The sequence below is a fragment of the Hylobates moloch genome, unplaced genomic scaffold (genome assembly GCF_009828535.3).
Source record: "Hylobates moloch isolate HMO894 unplaced genomic scaffold, HMol_V3 SCAFFOLD_21, whole genome shotgun sequence".
Lineage (NCBI taxonomy): Eukaryota > Metazoa > Chordata > Mammalia > Primates > Hylobatidae > Hylobates > Hylobates moloch.
The window spans coordinates 55,575,104-55,593,303 of record NW_026652296.1 but is presented as its reverse complement, the minus strand read 5'-3'; the positions used below and the strand labels follow the sequence as shown (position 1 = coordinate 55,593,303).

Genomic DNA, 18,200 nt, shown 5'->3' with positions numbered 1-18,200 from the left:
GACTCAAGCAATTGGCAAAATACAACATGGTAATTAATCCACATTTTTAAAAATTTCAGAGTTCACACTACCTGCCAAAATAAATTTTACTCTATTCTTTTCCTCAAATAAACTTTCCCGACACGTGACACTACCGATTTACCAGGCTGGGAAACAAAAGGGATATGAAGTAAACCAAGGTACAGGGACATTTACTTTAGAGCTAAATTGAAGTCACATATTTTTAGCTAAAGTGTTTTTCTGGCTACAAGGAACATATCTGTTTTCTTCCGAATTTTTTCAAGGAAAAAAGCTGTTTCCAGTTCTTCTTGCCCTTCCCAGGCCTTGGCAGCGTTGATCCTCCTAACTAGCTAAATAAAGTGATACATCGAGTGCCTATAACTTTCCCTGAGTTAATTTTTGCTCATCTTGGTGAAGCATCATTACGACCCTTGCTACATTTCTGACAAGTTGTGACTGTCATTCTGATTCCCATACACTTGAAGCCAATATCTTAATCCAACATGTTAAGACATTAATGGATCTTTATTTAAAAAGTGTTTCTGGAATAGGTTTCACTACGCCAAGTTAATTCCTTGATCAACTTTCTAAGCAATGCAGTAACATTTTCCCAAATGTTTTCCATTCACTTTACCGTGATATTATTCACTTGTGTATGTTTCATACCTTTTTTCCTGTTTTAACTCGTACATAAAGATTCGATTCATCAACGTACTTTATGTACGTATCAAATATTACTCACTTTGCTACGATGAGTTTTCTTTTGTGGTCATTATTTCTCAGAGTCCAGCTTTCCCACGTCGTTATTTTGCAGATTTAAATTTTGTCTAGAATAATGGTTTTCTCTAGCTCTTGGTTCTTCCTAGTTCGTAAATCAGGAATGGATTGCACTATGTGCAGTTTTGCTTGTTTGCTTGGTGTTATTTGTATCCACGACATTAGGAATTTTGAAAAAAAAAAAAAAAAAGACTGATACCTTGTATTTATTTCTTAGTTAAGTCACAACTCGTCAGAAACGTAGCAAGGGGAAGCATGACGGGGTAGAGCAGTGGGTGAGAGCTGTGCAGAAATGGGAGGAGGCGACAGAAGAGTATGAAGAAAAAACATCGGGTCCAAACATCCTGCTCGGTTCCATCAGTTCCTCTCTGCAGGTCTACATCAGACTAACAGCTGCCTTAAGGTGGAAGAATCCTCTACAATTCATGCCCGATTTCTTTTCCAGCCGGCCAGTGGAGTCTGGGGAGAGGGCTGATGAGGACACCTAAGTGGTTGAGGCTCTCTCTCCTACCTCAGCAAGGCAGTCTGAAGAGCTTTGGGAAAAGTAGAGCTTTGGAGAGAAGGGGCAGCAGACCTAAAAAATTGTATCGAGGGCACTCATGACTATTCCTGGAATCTTTTCCTAGGAAAGGCACTTTAGTTTCTTGGAATAACTGAATTATACAAGCATGCCCTAGACTACGTGTCCAGGCAATTTCAGAAAATAAGCAGTTGTCAAAACACGATGAGTAACTTAGGGACAGAGAGCGGCGGTGAGCCAGGGGGCCGCCGTGGGGCAGGGGATGTCCCCAGAGGACCGCACCTGCATTTTCGGTGTCTTTGTTCCCCGACTCAGTACTCTGCATATCTGCGGTGGTCCCATGCCCCAAGCACCCTGCTACGCCTCAAACGCTCCACGTATTTTTCAGAAGGGTACTAAGCCCCAGGCAGCCCAGCGGAAGCGCGGCAGTGAACAATGAAAGTCGAAGAGTGCGTCCCAGCCACCGACTTAGCGCAGCGAACGCCCGGCCGCCGTTCCCCTGCGGGCAGAGTGGCCGGCCCGGCCCGAGGACCCCGCCCGCGCCTCGGCCCCAGAGCCCCCCGCCCCGCCGCGTCCCGGGGAGCCCTGACAGCTCAGCCCGCCACGTGAGCGGCCGCCCGGACCCCGCACCCGGCTCGCCGCCTCACCTGCCGGGTTCGCTAGTCCGCAGGTCCACGTCGCCGCCGCCCCGCCCGAGAGCGAGGACCGCGGGCAGAGGGGCACCCGCCGTCCGTGCCTCGCCAGTGCTCCCCCAGGCGGCCTGCCGCGGCGTCGAGCGGCAGGAAGCAGCTACGCTCAAACCGGTTTCAGCTGCTCCAGACCAAACTGCCGGGCCACCCCGTGGGGCGGGGCCGGAGGGCGGAGGGGCGGGCCCTGACGTCACGCCCGGCGCCGTCCCAGCCAATCGGCAGCCGCGTGCGGGGGGTGCGGGCCCGCGCGTTCTTGGAAAGGGCTGACGTCCGCGGCCGAGGGCTGCCGGGCATCCCCCGTGTCCCCGCTGCCCTTCTCAGCCGACCCCGGCGCCCGCACCTTGGAGAACCGCCCTGGGGTCATAGGTGTGTACTGTGGTCCATCAAAGCCGCCTTAGAAATAACCCACGTGGGCCGGGCGCGGTGGCTCACGCCTGTAATCCCAGCACTTTGGGAGGCCGAGGCGGGCGGATCGCCTAAGATCAGAGTTCGAGACCACCCTGTCTCTACTAAAAAATATAAAATTAGCCGGGCGTGGTGGCGCATGCCTGTAATCCCAGCTATTCGGGAGGCTGAGACAAGGAGAATCGCTTGAACCCGGGAGGCAAGGTTGCAGTGAGCCAAGATCGCACCATTGCACTCCAGCCTGGACGAGAGCAAAACTCCGTCTCAAAAACAAACAAACAAACAAACAAAACCGACTATGGAGCCTGGAGCTACAATTCAGAGTTGTATTTTTTCCCCCATTTGAAAACGGGGGAAATTACCAGTACTGATGTTTTCTAGAAACTTTCACACTTGATCTTAGCCAAAAGGCCGAGAAGCGATCTAGAAACTTTCCTTCGTTGTAAAACAACAATCACACTTGGATCAAATCATTAGTTGAAAACTATTAAGTCACCAAAGCTGGATGAGAGTTTATACCCTTGCTACGCAAAGTATGGTCGACAAGCCAGTAGCACCTGCCAGAACTCGGAATTGCACACTCCCAGGACCATCCCAGACCTACCCTATCAAATCTGCCTCTAGCAACATCCCCAGGTTAACAAGTATGCAAATTAAGTTTGAAGGAACTGTTTTGAAAGCTGACTCTCCCTGCCAGAGTTGTAGTTTATTTTCTAAAAAATGAGCCGTATCAAAAAAAAAATTTTTTTTTCCTCTCCTTTGGTGGTCTCCAGAAAGTTAATCAGCATTTGCCACTTGAAGTTCTCTTACGAAACTTTGCAACTTGCCGGGCGCGGTGGCTCACGCCTGTAATCCCAACACTTTGGGAGGCCGAGGCGGGCGGATCAGGAAGTCAAGAGATGAAGACCATCCTGGCCAACATGGTGAAACCCCGACTCTACTAAAAATACAACATTTAGCCAGGCATGGTGGCGCACGCCTGTAGTCTCAGCTACTTGGGAGGCTGAGGCAGGAGAATTGCTTGAACCTGGGAGGTGGAGGTCACAGTGAGCTGAGATAGCGCCATTGCACTCCAGCATGGCAACAGAGCGAGACTCCGTCTCAAAAGAAAACAAAAAACAAACAAACAAAAACTTTGCAACTCACCTAACTTACCCTGTTACTTTACCAGTATCAAAGTTACCCTCTGGTTAGTGTCCAATATAAAATTATATTAGCAGCTTTTACTTAAATCAAGTGAGATATTGAAAAGTAAAAAGAGGCCTGGTGCGGTGGCTCACACCAGTAATCCCAGCACTTTGGGACCCCGAGGCGGGCGGATCACCTGAGGTCAGGAGTTTGAGACCGGCCTGGGCATCATGGCGAAACCCCGTTTCTACTAAAAATACAAAAATTAGCCGGGTGTGGTCGCGCGCCTGTAATTCCAGCTACTCGGGAGACGGAGGAACTAGAATAACTTAAGCCTGGGAGGTGGAGGTTGCTGTGAGCCGAGATTGCACCACTGCTCTCCCACTTCGGTGACAGCTAGACTCTCGCAAAAACAACAAAACAAAGCAAAAAACCGACTAAAAAGAACCACCTTTCGGGAGATGTTGAAGTTCTCTTACAACAAGACATAGAGAAATAGCTCGAGTTGCACTAAAATGTGTTGGGATTAGATGAGCTCTAGCTTTAGGCAGAATTTCTGTTTTTATAAATCGGATTGTACTCTACCACATTTGATATTTAGCTTGGATTCAATCCCAGAAATTTTCTGACAATGCCATCCATTCAGTTAAATAATTAAGTGCCTGCTTTATGGTAGGCTCAGGATGCAATAGTTTTTTGATAGTACTCGTTTTAATCCCAGATTTCTTAAAGAATTAAGATTCCTTCTGGTTATGTGCCATTACCCATTAAACTCTGCTGTCTTACATCTCCTACGTAGTTTGGAGTGAATTTCCTCTGTTAGTCATACTTCAGTGATGAATTTTTTCATAAGAGTTTGCTTCCTTAAAATGTTTATAGATCTTTATTTTTCTCTTTTTCCTTTTTTTTTTTTGAAATGGAGTTTTTGTTGTTGTTTTTGAGACAGAGTTTAGCTCTTGTTGCCCAGGCTGGAGTGCAATGGCGTTATCTCGGCTCACCACAACCTCCACCTCCCAGGTTCAAGCGACTCTCCTGCCTCAGCCTCCCGAGTAGCTGGGATTACAGGCGCCTGCCACCATGCCTGGCTAATTTTTTATTTTTGGTAGAGATGGGGTTTCAGCATGTTGGCCAGGCTGGTCTCGAACTCCTGATATCAGGTGATCCACCCACCTCGGCTTCCCAAAGTGCTGGGAGTACAGGCATGAGCCACCACACCCAGCCAGATCTTTATTTTTCTATAACGACTATTTAGTCAAGCTATTTGCCTAGTGTTTATAGTTCCAATTAATAGACCTAATCCATGCTCCTTTCGTAAATCCTTTCGAAATGACAGAAGAATTATACATATTCAAAGGACGCCATCGATGGCCAGAGCCTGAGGAATGTCTAGAACAGGGGTTCTTTTGGCTCCCCTGGGTCACATTGGAAGAAGAAGAATTGTCTTGGGCCACACATAAAATACACTAACACTAGATAGCTGATGACCTTTTTAAAAATTGCAAAAAATTTTTAGAAAGTTTTAAGAAAGTTTACGAATTTGTGTTGGGCTGCATTCAAAGCCATACTGGGCCACATATAGCCCCTGGGCCATGGGTTGGACAAGCTTGCTCTAAAAGATATGGAACAAGCCAGTAGCATTAGAAAACTTGCAGAGAGGCTGGGCGTGGTGGCTCACACCTGTAATCCCAAAACTTTGGGAGGTCGAGGAGGCCGGATCATAAGGTCAGGAGATTGAGACCATCCTGGCTAGCATGGTGAAATCCTGTCTCTACTAAAAATACAAAACATTAACCGGGCGTGGTGGCACATGCCTGTAGTCCCAGCTACTCGGGAGGCTGAGTCAGGAGAATCACTTGAACCCAGAAGACAGAGGTCGCAGTGAGCCGAGATCATGCCACTGCACTCCAGCCTGGGTGACAAAGCCAGACTCCATCTCAAAATAAATAAATAAGAAGACTGGCAGAGAAACCTATACCCATCCAAGAGAAGAAGGAATTCCTCCTACAGATGCCATTTTACACAGCCTTGCTTAGAAACCCTTTGATAATGCAATGTATTTTAGATTACTCCATAATCGCACTGTTCTGATTGGGATACTGAAGTAGAATATAGATAATTAGAATATAGGTAATGCATTCTCACATTCCTTTCTCCCAACACTCTGTGAAATGTTAACTTTTCTTTTTTTTTTTTTTTTTTGAGGCAGGGTCTTGCTCTGTCGCCAAGGCTGGAGTGCATGATCACAGCTCACTGCAACCCTGACCTCCTGAGCTCAAAGGCTCCTCCCACCTCCACCTCCCTGGTAGCTAGGATCACAGGTGTGTGCCACCATGCCATTATGTCTAACTAATTGTTTTTTATTTTTTGTATAGATGGGGTCTCATCATGTTGCCCAGGCTGAACTTGAACGCTTAGGCTCAAGAGACCTTCCCACCTCAGCCTCCCAGAGTGTTGGGGTTGCAGGCATGAGCCATGGCTCCCGGCCATAACTTTTCAAACATATGGTTAATGAGACCAATTTAGGTCTTACCTGATTAGTTCCAGAAGGGCTCCATATGTTTTGAATTGTATAAAATATTTAAAATTCATTATTGTACTTGATTAAATAATGAAATATGTTACCTCATTTGTCTGAAATCGGGACCACAGGATCTCACCTTATGCAATCATTGTTTGAAAAACATTAGTAGGCTGTCTGAGCCTACTCTGGCTCAGGAGGCTGCCTGATTTAAAAAAAGAAAGAAAAATGGTAGCAGTCCAGCCTGGGCAACAAAAAAGTGATTCTAGCTCAAAAAAAAAAAAAAAAAATATATATATATATATATATATATATCCATGTCAGATATATGGCAGAATATGGTGGCACCAGCCAGTAGCACTAGCTACTCCAGAGGCTTAGAGGGGAGGATCTCTTGAGTCTGGGAGGTCCAGGCTGCAATGAACCATGATTGCACCTCTGCACTCCAGCCTGGGTGACAAAGGGAGGCTATGTCTCTTTTAAAAAAAAAAAAAAAAAATCAGCACTATCGATGCAAAAAACTCTAGACATAGAAGCCAGACATGGGCTTGAATCCCACCCTTTACAAGTGACAAGTGGCTTTTTTTTTTTTTTTTTTTTTTTTTTGTGGACACAGAGACTCACTCTGTGACCCAGGCTGGAGTGCAGTGGTGTAATCTTGGCCCACTGCAGCCTCTACCTCCCGGGTTCAAGCGATTCTCCTGCCTCAGCCACCCAAATTGCTCGGATTACAGGTGTGTGCTACTATGCCCAGCTAATTTTTGTATTTTTAGTAGAGACAGGGTTTCGCCATGTTGGCCAGGCTGGTCTTGAACTCCTGACCTTAAGTTATCCTCCAGCCTAGGCCTCCTAAAGTGTTGGGATCACAGGCATGACCCACCGCACCCAGCCTGTGACATTGTGAACATTAACCTTTGGTAAAAATTTTGCTGCTACTGGTTTGTTTGTTTGTTTGTTTGTTTATTTATTTATTTTGACATAGAGTCTTGCTGTGTCCCCCATGCTGAAGTGCAGTGGTGTGATCTTGGGTCACTGTAGGCTTCATCTCCTGGGTTCAAGTGATTCTCCTTCCTCAGCGTCCCAAGTAGCTAGGATTACAGGTGTGCACTATTACGCCCAGCTAATTTTTGTATTTTTAGTAGAAACGGGGTTTTGTCATGTTGGCCCAGCTGGTCTCAAGCCCCTGACCTCGAGGTGATCTGCTGCTTCAGCCTCCCAAAGTGTTGGGATGACAGGAGTGAGCCACTGGGCCTGGCCAAGACAAGATCTTGTTGTGTTGCTGAGACTATGGGTGCACATCACCATGCCTGGCTAATTTGGGGTGTGTGTGTGTGTGTGTGTGTGTGTGTGTGTGTGTGTGTGTGTGTGTGTGTGTGTGTGTGTGTGTGTGTGTGTGTGTGTGTGTGTGTGTGTGTAGAGATGTAGTCTCACTATGTTGCCCAGGATCATACAGTGATTTTTTTTTTTTTGAGACAAGATCTCACTCTGTCACCCAGGCTGAAGTGCAAGTGATGCAATCTCAGCTCACTGCAGCCTCCGCCTCCCAGGCTCAAGCAATCCTCCCACCTCAGCCTCCCAAGTAGCTGAGACCACAGGTGCATGCCACCATTTTTGGTGGAGGGCAGCTTCTCCCTGTTGCCCAGGCTGGTCTCAAACTCCTGAGCTCAAGCAATCCACCCACATCCACCTCCCAAAGTGCTGGGATTACAGGCGTGAGCCACTGTGCCCAGCCAATACACGGATATTTTAAACCAACCACCAACTATAGCTTCTACCATTATGAGTTGGCTTTTGTGGCCATTATTTCATGAGTCCAATTTTGCAAGTCTATATTTTGTTACAAAGTATTGATTCTTCCAACAATGTTTAGGTAATAGCACAGCTTACCTTGGCAGTTTTGCTATTATCAGCTTCGTTCTGCACTGATTCTTCTCCCAGAAATACTAATTATGAGTTGGATAAAAGAATAATCACTTATATTTATCTCTTGGCCAATTCATGAAGATATTTTGATTATTCTCAGATATTCCACAATTGCTCTACTGTGAGAATCTTTTTTTTTTTTTTTTTTTTTTGAGATGGAGTCTCACCCTGTCAGCCAGGCTGGAGTGCAATGGCATAATCTCAGCTCACTGCAGCCTCCGCCTTCCAGGTTCAAATGATTCTCCTGCCTCAGCCTCCCAAGTAGCTGGGATTACAGGTGCCTGCCACCACACCCAGCTAATTATTGTATTTTTAGTAGAGACAGGGTTTCACCATGTTGGCAGGCTGGTCTCGAACTCCTGACCTTGTGATCCACCTGCCTCGGCCTCCCAAAGTGCTGGGATTACAGGTATGAGCCACCGCACCCAGCCAATACAGTGATTTTTTTAAACCAACCACCAACTATAGCTTCTACCATTGTGAGTTTCCTTTTGTGGCCACATTATTTCATGAGTCCAATTTTGCAAGTCTATATTTTGTTACAAAGTATTGATTCTTCCAGCAATGTTTGGGTAATAGCACAGCTTACCTTGGCAGTTTTAGCTATTATCAGCTTCATTTTGCACTGATTCTTCTCCCAGAAATATTCATTATGAGTTGGATAAAAGAGTAATCACATATACTTATCTCTTGGCCAATTCATGAAAATATTTTGACTATTCTCCTCAGATATTCCACAATTGATCTATTGTGAGAATCTTTTACCAGACTCAAACACTGTCAATTTTATGTGTTTTATGCACCTCATTGGTGGCCCTGCTACTCAAAGGAACTTTCCATGCCTTTTACTCCCTTGGCTTGAGTCCATGCGGCAATTTCCCAAATTATAGTATGCACTACCTAGGCTTCATGTAGGTGATAAAATTGGGTGTTTGCTATTGATTGTTCCTTTAGATAAAGATCAATCCTAAAGGCTGGGCGTGGTGGCTCACACCTGTAATCCCAGCACTTTGGGAGGCCGAGGCAGGTGGATCATTTGAGGTCAGCAGTTTGAGACCAGCCTGGCCAACATGGAGAAACCCTGCCTCTACTAAAAATACAAAATTAGCAGGGTGTGGTGGCACATGCCTGTAATCCCAGCTACTCGGGAGGCTGAGGCAGGAGAATCGCTTGAATCCAGGAGGCGGAGGTTGCAGTGAGCCGAGATCGCGCCATTGCATTCCAGCCTGGGCAACAAGAGCGAAACTCTGTATCAAAAAAAAAAAAAAAAAGAAAGACACAAAACAAAGATAAAGATTAATTCTATATGGAGAAGACCAAGGAATTGCTGATTTCCAAAGCAATTTAAGTGCCTCAAATGTGAGCCTTTAAACCAATTTTAAATTTGCTCCAGTTTTTTGGGTATATTGCTTTCCAACTTCTTGAATCCATCATAAGATCCAAATGTCTGGAACAAGAAAGGTGCACATGATAAGGTCAAAAGGTCTTCCTTGACCCATTTCTTCCTTTATGAAATGGGAATTTAACACTACAGGACGTCCTGGTGTGGTAGCTCATGCCTGTAATCCTAATGCTTTAGGAGGCTGATGGGGGAGGATTGCTGGAGACCAGGAATGTGAGACCAATTGGGCAACATAGCAAGACCTCATCTCTAAAAAATAAAAATAAAAAATTAGCCAGCCGTGGTGGCTGACGCCTGTAATCCTAGTTACTTGGAAGGCTGAGGTAGGAAAATTGCATGAACCTGGGAGGCAGAGGTTGCAGTGAGCCAAGATTTCACTGCTGCACTCCAGCCTGGGTGATAGAGCAAGACTCTGTCTCAAAAATAAATAATAAATAAATAAATAAATAAGGGCCAGGCATGGTGGCTCACACCTGTAATCCTAGCACTTTGGGAGGCCTTAGCAGGTGGATTGCTTGTGCCCAGAAGTTTGAGGCCAGCCTGGGCAATGTGGCAAAACTCTGTCCCTACAAAAATACAAAAATCAGCCAGACATGATGGCATGTCCCAGTGGTTTAAGCTACCTGGGAGGCTGAGGTGGCAGGATTGCTTGAGCCTGAGATCAGTTTGCGGCTACAGCGAGCTCTGATCACACCACTGCACTACAGCCCAGCCAACAGAGGGGGGACCTTGTCTCCAAAAGAAAGAAAAACAAAAATTCAAAAGCCATCTCAAAAGTCTAGTCTTAGGTTCTACAACAGTGATGTTAATTACAGGAGTAACTGGAGAAGTCGCAAACCTTGTGATTTCCAGAATAAAGATTTATAATACATCTGCATCTTAGTCAAATTTTAACCCCTTCCATCCTCCTTACCTGTGGCCTTTCATTAGTTTTACAAAGACAGTTTAGTTTTGGGAAACGCTGTTATCATTTTTTAATTTTTTAAATCTTTTTCTTTTTCAGGGTGGGTGAGGGAGCCAGACCCTGTCTTTTTTTTTTTTTTTTTTTTTTTTTTTTTGGAGTCTCACTCTGTCGCCCAGGCTGGAGTGCAGTGGCACGATCTCAGCTCACTGCAACCTCCACCTCCTAGGTTTAAGTGATTCTGCTACCACAGCCTCCCGAGTAGCTTGGATTACAGGCACCCACCACCATGCCTGGCTATTTTTGTATTTTTAGTAGAGACAGGGTTTCACCATGTTGGCCAGGCTGGTCTCGAACTCAGGTGATCCGCCCGCCTCTTCCTCCCAAAGTGTTGGAATTACAGGCGTGAGCCACCATGCCCGGCTTTTCTTTTTTCCTTTTTTTCTTTTTGAGAAGGAGCCTCACTCTGTCGCCCAGGCTAGAGTGCAATGGCACAATCTTGGCTCACTGCAACCTTTGCCTCCCAGGTTCAAGTGATTCTCGTGCCTCAGCTTCCCGAGTAGCTGGGATTACAGGCATGTGCCACAATGCCCAGCAAATTTTTTATTTTTAATAGAGGTGGGGTTTCACCATGTTGGTCAGGCTGGTCTCAAACTCCTGACCTTAGGTGATCCGCCTACCTCTGCCTCCCAAAGTGCTGGGGTTACAGGCATGAGCCACCACTCCTGGCTGGCTTTTCTTTTTCATTAAGAAACATATTAATGCTTTTTCCCCCCAACCCCCCTTTTTTGAGATGGAGTTTCACTCTGTCACCCAGGCTGGAGTGAAGTGGCGTGATCTCGGCTCACTGCAACCTCTGCCTCCTAGGTCTAAGGGATTCTCCTGCCTTAGCCCCCGAAGTAGCTGGGATCACAGGCATGCACCACCATGCCCAGCTAATTTTGTATTTTTAGTAGAGACGGGATTTCGCCATGTTGGCCAGGCTGATTTCGAACCTGTGACCTCAGGTGATCCACCTGCCTTGGCCCCCCAAAGTGCTGGGATTACAGGCGTGAGCCACCGCCCCCGGCCCAATGAAGCTCTAAAGAAAAATGACCACCTTTAACACAATGTAACATAATTGCAGCTCTTTTTTTTTTTTTTTTTTTTGAGACAGAGTCTCGCTCTGTCGCCCAGGCTGGAGTGCAGTGGTGCGGTCTCGGCTCACTGCAAGCTCCGCCTCCAGGGTTCACGCCATTCTTCTGCCTCAGCCTCTCAATTGCAGCTCTTTAAGGCATGTGTAATATAGACTCTTTAGAAATCAAAACCTTATAAAACTGCCAGGCGTGGTGACTCACACGTGTAATCCCAGCACTTTGGGAGGCTGAGGCGGGTGGATTGCCTGAGCTCGAGAGTTCGAGAGCAGCCTGGCCAACATGGCAAAACCCCGTCTCTACTAAAAATACAAAAAATTAGCCGGGCGTGGTGGCGGGCGCCTGTAGTCCCCGCTACTTGGGAGGCTGAGGGAGGAGAATCGCTTGAACTTGGGAGACGGAGGTTGTGGTGAGCCAATATTGTGCCACTGCACTCCAGCCTGGGTGACAGAGTGAAACTCCGTCTCAAAAAAAAAAAAAAGTTATAAAACTAAGAAGCCAAAGTTACTTCAGAAAACATTGAACTAAGCCATTTTGTTTCCTCCCTGGTCCATTTATTATGATGATGAATAATAATGTTATTATGATTAATTTTTTGTATCTTTCCAAATGCCTCTCAGTCTTGTGCATTCTGCATTAAAATCGATTCCCCAAGAGAATTCTTTCTACTGCTTAAATGTTTCAACAATTCACTGGCTATCATTTTATCATTTTAGTGAAAATATTGATGACTGTCTACAGAATGAGCTGCTGTTTGCAGGGTATATCCTTACTGTGAACAAAAGAGCTCTAAGAGCGCGGTTACCACACACCAGGCTCAAAAACCCAGCTGCCAACTCCAGGCTGGAAGCCAGCCAAAGTGAGCTAGAACTGGAGTCAGGAAGACAGGGGTTCTTGGCAACGACACCCAATTAATTATGTGCATGATTTAGATGGGGGAAGATTAGAGGCCATGCTTTTGCTCTCTGTTCTACTCCTGACTTGCTGGCTCATACCCTACCTTTGTTATTTACTTATAACATGAAAATGAGAGTGACGATTAACACTTCCTTGCCTTTATCTGTTGTATCTCTATTTTGCTTTCCTATAAGCAGGCTTTCAAGGCAAGGAGGTCTTTTTTATTTTATTTTATGTATTTATTCATTTATTTTTTGAGATAGAGTTTCACTCTTGTTGCCCATGCTGGAGTGCAGTGGCACAATCTCAGCTCACCGCAACCTCCACCTCCGGGTTCAAGCAATTCTCCTGCCTCAGCCTCCCGAGTAGCTGGGATTACAGGCATGCACCACCACACCTGGCTAATTTTGTATTTTTAGTAGAGACTAGGTTTCTCCATGTTGGCCAGGCTGGTCTCGAACTCCCGACCTCAAGTGATCTGCCTGCGTCGGCCTCCCAAAGTGCTGGGATTACAGGCATGAGTTATTGTGCCTGGCCCTGGCGAAGACTATGTCTTATTGATCATACCAGTTGTTATGTGCACAGTTGCTGGCACATAACAGTACAAATATACTCACAAAGAGCACTGAAAATTTCAGGAAAAAGTATTAGGTTTGTCAACCCTAGATGTCAATATTTTATTTATTAATCATATAACAATGCTGGGCTTAGCCACTGGAGAGGTTTTTTTAAAAATGTATTGACTTTGGAGTGCATACCCCAACCCAGCACAGGCCCCCACCATGCCCTGTTGCTCACTCACTCTCCTAATCATGCATTTCGTATTTCCACCCTGGCCCAGAATTCCAGGCTTTGGATTTCAGGGTAAAGAACAAACTCCTGATTATCTCAATCCTGTTCGGTAAAGGGAACTTTATCCTCTTTCATGAAAATAGTTGGGCATCCTGGCTATGTCCCTTGCTATATTTTCCTGCTAAAAGAGCAAATTAAATCCAAACCCAAGGTGCATGGAAAGAGGGTGGAAATCATCCAAACCACTTGGAATTCACCAATGTTATCATACAATCAATTAATATGATTAGATATAAACAGGCTCAGAGATCAAAAATGAAATAATAAAAATATTTTCCTAAATAAAAAGGAAGACAGACTAGGTGGGGTGGCTCACGCCTGTAATCTCAGCACTTTGGAAGGCTGAGGCAGGCCGATCACTTGAGCCCAGGAGCTTGAGACCAGCCTGGGCAACATGGCGAAACCCCATCTCTACTAAAAATACAAAAATTAGCAGTGTGTGGTGGCATGCACCTGTAGTCCCAGCTACTCAGGAAGCTGAGGTGGAAGGATCACTTGAGCACAGGAGGGTAAGGTTGCATTGAACCGAGATGGCACCACTGCACTCCAGCCTGTGTGGCAGGAGGGAGATTCTGTCTCAAAAAAAAAAAAAAAAGTAAATAAAATAAAAATAAATAAAAAAGAAACGAAAAAAATACCAAGGGAATATAAAAGTAATGATTAGAGCTGGGCGCGGTGGCTCAAGCCTGTAATCCCAGCACTTTGGGAGGCTGAGGCGGGCGGATCACGAGGTCAGGAGATCGAGACCATCCTGGCTAACACGGTGAAACCCCGTCTCTACTAAAAACACAAAAAATTAGCCGGGCGTGTTGGCGGGCGCCTGTATTCCCAGCTACTCGGGAGGCTGAGGCAGGAGAATGGCGTGAACCCAGGAGGTGGAGGTTGCGGTGAGCCGAGATCGCACCACTGCACTCCAGCCTGGGCGACAGAGAAAGACTCCGTCTCAAAAAAAAAAAAAAAAAAAAAAAAAGTAATGATTAGCATTCTAAGGCTTTTTTTTTTGAGACAGGGTATTGCTGTGTCACCTAGTAGCAGGGACTCCAGGTGCATGCCACCATGCCTGGCTAATTTTTGTATTTTTTTGTAGAGATGGGGTTTCGCTATATTACCCAGGCTGATCTTGAACTCCCGAGCTCAATGAGTGCACCTACCTTGGCCTCCCAAAGTCCTGAGATTACAGGTGTGGGCCACCACCCTAGCTGGTACTTTTTAAAATCAGAATAAGTGTTCTTTACTTATTTAATACAAACATTATACCTATAACTCATGATTGGAAAACTGAATTAGGGCCGGGTGCAGTGGTCCATGTCTGTAATCCCAGGACTTTGGGAGGCTGAGGTGGGCAGATCACTTGAGGTCAGGAGTTCAAGATCAGCCTGGGCAACATGATGAAACCCAGTTCCCACTAAAAATACAAAAATTAGCCAGGCACAGTGGCACACACCTGTAATCCCAGCCACTTGGGAGGCTGAGGCAGAAGAATCGCTTGAACCGAGGAGGCAGAGGCTGAAGTCAGCAGAGACTGCACCGCTGCACTCCAGCCTGGGTGACAGAGCAAGACACTGTCTCAAAAAAAAAAAAAAAAAAGACTAAATTATAGTGTGTGCAGTCAACCCATGCCCATCAGAAATGAAAACTATCTCCCAAGTTATTTTATTACTCAGCCAAGTATGGAAAATAGCATTTGCGTGGGCGTGGTGGCTCATATCTGTAATCCCAGCAGTTTGCAAGGCTGAGGTGGGAGGATCCCTTGAGGCCAAGAGTTTGAGATCAGCCTGGGCAACATAGTGAGATACCATCTCTGAAAAAAAAATTAATAGAGATTAATAAATTCTAATATTAGTTGAGGCTGAGCGCTGGTGGCTCACACCTGTAATCCCAGCACTCTGGGAGGCCGAGGCAGGTGGATCACTTGAGGTCGGGAGTTCGAGACCAGCCTGGCCAATATGATTGAGTTGTATGTTTTACCTCATAGCATGAGTAAAACATACTCATCTTTTAGTAGAGATGGCGAAACCCCGTCTCTACTAAAAATACAAAAAACTAGCCAGGCGTGGTTGTGAGTGCCTGTAATCCCAGCTACTCAAGAGGCTGAGACAGGAGAATCGCTTGAACCTGGGAGGTTAAAATTGCAGTGAGCCAAGATCGTGCCATTGCACTGTAGCCTGGGCGACAGAGTGAGACTCCGTCTCAATCAATCAATCAATCAATCAATCAATAGTATTAGTTGATTTTAGATAATTTGTAACCACCCTGTGGGTTCACCTTGCCTGCTATCTAGATAGAGCTGATTTCTCAAGACAGGGGAATTGCAATAGAGACAGTAATTAACACAGAGCTGGTACAGGAGACTGGAGTTTTATTATTACTCAAATCAGTCTTCCCGAGCATTTGGGGATCAGAGGTTTTTCTTTGTTTTTTTTGTTTTTTGTTTTTTTGTTTTTTGTGAGAGACTCTTGCTCTGTTGCCCAGGCTGGAATCCAGTGGCTCAATGCTCAATCTCGGCTCACTGCAAACTCCGCCTCCCAGGTACAAGCAATTCTCCTGCCTCAGCCTCCCAACTAGCAGGGATTACAGGCACACACCACCATATCTGGCTAATTTTTGTATTTTTAGTAGAGATGGGATTTCACCATGTTGGCCAGGCTGGTCTTGAACTCCTGACTTCAGATGATTTGCCCACCTCGGCTTCCCAAAGTGCTGGGATTACAGGTGTGAGCCACTACGCCTGGCCAGGGTATCAGAGTTTTTAAGGACAACTTAGTGGGTGGGAGGAAGCTGGTGAGCCGGGAATGTGGATTGGCCATGTCAGAGATGAATTATAGGGAGTTGAAGCAGTCTTCTTGCACTGAGTCAGTTCCTGAGTGGGGCCACAAGGTCAGATGAACCAGTTTATCTTTCTGGGTGTTGCCAGCTGATCCATCAAGGGCAGAGTTTGCAAAATATCTCAAGCACTAATCTTAGAAGCAGTTTAGGGAGGGTCAGCGTCTTATAGCCTCCAGCTGCGTGACTCCTAAACCATAATTTCTAATCTTGTGGCTACTTTGTTAATCCTACAAAGGCAGTCTAGTCCCCAGGCAAGAAGGAGGGTTTTTTTGGGGAAGGGACTGTTATTGTCTTTGTTTTAAACTATAAACTAAGTTCCTCCCACAGTTAGTTCAGCCTATGCCCAAGAATGAACAAGGACAGCTTGGAGGTTAGAAGCAAGATGGAGTTGGTTAAGTCAGCTCAGTTATAATTTTGCAGTGGTGGCTTCAACATTTTTCTGGGTTTGGGGAGAGAAGTTCCAGGCAGGGAATTGACTACAGAAAGGTTCTATAGAAAAATGGCCTCAGGTGGCAGGGCACGGTGGCTCACGCCTCTAATCCCAACCCTTTAGGAGGCCAAGGCGGGTGGGTCGCCTAAGGTCAGCAGTTCGAGACCAGCCTGGCCAACATGGTGAAACCCTGTCTCTACTAAAAATACAAAAAGTAGCCGGGCGTGGTGGCACGCACCTGTAATCCCAGCTACGCAGGAGGCTGAGGCAGGAGAATCACTTGAACCCGAGAGGCCGAGGTTGCAGTGAGCCGAGATTGTGCCATTGCACTCCAGCCTGGGGGACAAGAGTGAGACTTCATCTCAAAAAAAAAAAAGAAAAGAAAAATGGCCTCAGGTTGGGTGTGGTGGCTCATGCCTGTAATCCCAACACTTTGGGAGGCCAAGGTGGGATGATCACTTAAACCCAGTTCAAGACCAGCCTGGGCAATATGGCGAGACTCTGTCTCTACAAAAACTAAAAAATTTAGCCAAGTGTAGTGGCCTGTGCCTGTGGTCTCAGCTTCTTGGGAGGCTGAGGTGGGAGGATTGCTTTGGCCTGAAAAGTCAAGGCCATAGTGAGCCACAATCACATCACCATACTCCAAGACACTTTGAGACAGTATGACCCTGTCTCAAAAAAAAAAAAAAAAAAAGGAAAATAAAAGAAAATGGTATCACTGTCTAATAAAGTATCAAAACATCATTAAAATCAGTGATTATGTCCGTAGGTCCCAGATCAAACTCCAGAGAAGCCATTTTCAAATCACCGATTCATGATTCAAATTATAAAATTATAACCAAAGTGAGGACCCATAGTATAAGGCAAACAGCCAAAATTCTTTCCCTAGAAGATCAAAACTCATTTTGAAAATTTTAAAGAACTCAGAGCCCTAAGATTCCTGTGTTACCCAGAAATCTCTTTTTGTCTTCAAAATAATGCTGATCTGTAGTATGCCAGTGATAGGGACAGGAGTCAGAAAAATTGTAGGCAGAAAAGGGCAGGGTCCCTGGTAAAGCCCTACCCTCAAGCCTGGAACCTTGGCCCAAAATGAGAACATGCATTCCTGTTTTCCCACTTGAAAGTTGCCTTTTCCAAAACCACCCATGACCCACCCTGCCACTCATCCTGTACCCATAAAAACCCCTGACCCGACTGGCAGAGGGTAGAGAAGGGGAGAAGAGGAGAAGCAGCTGGACATCAGAGACTGCAGTTTGATGTCAGAGAGAAGCAGCTTGACTTCAGAGGGATGGCTTGACAACCTTGCTTCCATCCCCAGCTGGACTCCAGGGGAAGATCACCGTCCCACTCCATCCCCCTTCTGGCTCCCCTTCCTGCTGAGAGCCACTTTCATCAGCAATAAAATCCTCTGTATTCACCACTCTTCAGTTCATTTGTGTGACCTGATTTTTCCTGGATGCTGATCAAGAGCTCAGGTGCCACAGGTGCAGACACTAAAGGCTGTCACACTGACTTTCTGCCCTCGCTGGCAGAGAGCAACCACCTCACGAAAAGAGAGGGCCCACTGAGCTGTTTAACATTTAAGCCATCTGTAGATGGCACAGCTAAAAGGGCACTATAACACACACCCTCTGGGGCCTTGGGGGTCGTGGGTACTCCCCGCTAGACACTGGCAGGGGCCCACATGGAATTTTGCTCCTGTTGGCACCCAAAGCACTCACTCTGTCACCTGCTCACCTGCGTGCTCCCCCTTCTGTGAGGGGTTCAGAGCTGTAGGCTGAGTAAGCGAGGTATCCCTG

At 46.0% G+C, this 18,200-nt stretch overlaps 1 protein-coding gene across 5 annotated transcripts in view; it reads right to left on the bottom strand.

Annotated features, from left to right (window-relative positions):
* GPCPD1 (glycerophosphocholine phosphodiesterase 1) overlaps positions 1-2,104 on the bottom strand; it is a 68,335-nt gene extending 66,231 nt beyond the window's left edge. Inside the window, exons 1-2 of one of the 5 annotated variants that reach the window (XM_032141910.2) lie at positions 1,945-2,100; positions 743-1,351 (exon numbers count right to left, since the gene is read on the bottom strand). The gene's annotated coding sequence lies outside the window, so the exon portion shown is untranslated. Of the gene's footprint in view, positions 1-742; positions 1,787-1,944 lie in introns of those variants that run through there. The other 4 variants (XM_032141909.2, XM_032141912.2, XM_032141913.2 and 1 more) reach the window with 4 other exon arrangements.
* Between the last annotated feature and the right edge of the window lie 16,096 nt (positions 2,105-18,200).